We start from the raw sequence: 1542 nt of genomic DNA, 5'->3' as shown, positions 1-1542 counted from the left end.
TACCACGGACTCTTAAGCAAAGGAAATAATTAACCTTTGATGGCCATTTTCTAATTAATTTTACCTCTGAAAACAGGTGACCTCCACCTCCTTCTTTCGAAAATATCTCGACTTGCTTTCAAGATAAATGGACATTTTTTCCGTCTACATAAAGACAAGTGAACAAGCTTTAAGATGATACCAATTACTCTACATGCCCAAAAATTGACGAGAGCCTGATTCCACCACGATGCCTCACATATTGTGTCTCTTAACGTTTAGCTCGCCCAGCAAAAGAAAAGAGCTTTTGATTCCCTTTACTTTGAGCCTTCAGATTTTAACCCTATCCGTACGCCTTATGGTCATTTTGTAGCCTGGGGCTGTATTCTTCACATATTAGAATACTTCTAGTGCGAAGATCTCTTTGGAACTTGCAGTATTTCTCAAAAACTAATTTTGACAGACTGCAATTTAAAAACAGAACGGATCAGATTAACGAGTAAATTTCCTCTTTGGAAAGTGGTAGCACAGAGTTCCCCACGTCGGATGGGTACGATAGTAAACCACGACGTACGGATAGAGTTAAATATATGGCAGTCCGTGGCTTTTTGAGAAATATTTACTGTAAGCTTAGTGTGTGGTTGTGGAACACATTAGTTTATTGCAATTTTTTATTTTACTTTCTTTGGTTCAAACAAGCAAAATTACCTTTTCCATGCTGTTAATTGGCAGTTTCCAAAACCTAACAAAACATATGCTCTCAAGCATGGAGCCATTTTTAAGAAAAGCAACAACAAAAAGTCAACTCCCTTTTACATCATCAAAATACAAAATGGGTGGTTGACGGTTGCTCTGGTGTGGTTTGCTCCTTCTGTCCTATCAAACATCTATCATCCTTATCTCCCCTTCTTCTTTTTTATGTATGTTACTCCCTTGTAACACCTCGAATCTTCGGGCGCTCATATGACCTTATGCAGTTGCGAGCGCCGCAAAACCTCTACTAAAACAAACAAAACAAACAAAATACAAATGTGAGGCAGAGTGGTGAAATCAGGCGCTAGTCAAAATGTTATCATGAATTTGAAGAAACTGCACTTTTCTGCTCGTTTGGCAATGTTTAACGAAATCTTTTTTTTTTAAACTTAACACCATTGTTATCCCATTAAGAACACTCTTTTGGGTGGATTTTACTGAAAATGTTGATTAAAGGCTAAAAAAAAGTACGTTTTCAGTGTTCACGAACTATCAAGCTATGGGAACTGAACTCTTGTTTTCTGTATGCGAAAGTAAAGCCCCAAACCACTACACCATGGAGGCAGGAAGAGAAGTTGTTTCTTTTGCGGTTGTGAAGAGGGTTTGTATGAAACACACTCCACAAACTCTCCAAACACACACACATGCTCTCTCTCTGTCTCTGTCTCTCTGTCTCTGTCTCTCTGTCTCTGTCTCTCTGTCTCTGTCTCTCTGTCTCTCTCTGTCTGTCTCTCTGTCTCTCTCCCTGTCTCTCTCCCTGTCTCTGTCTCTCTGTCTCTCTCTTTCTCTCTCTCTCTCTCTCTCTCTCTC

Source organism: Aplysia californica, unplaced genomic scaffold (assembly GCF_000002075.1).
Source record: "Aplysia californica isolate F4 #8 unplaced genomic scaffold, AplCal3.0 scaffold00359, whole genome shotgun sequence".
Lineage (NCBI taxonomy): Eukaryota > Metazoa > Mollusca > Gastropoda > Aplysiida > Aplysiidae > Aplysia > Aplysia californica.
Note: the sequence above shows the minus strand (reverse complement) of the source record.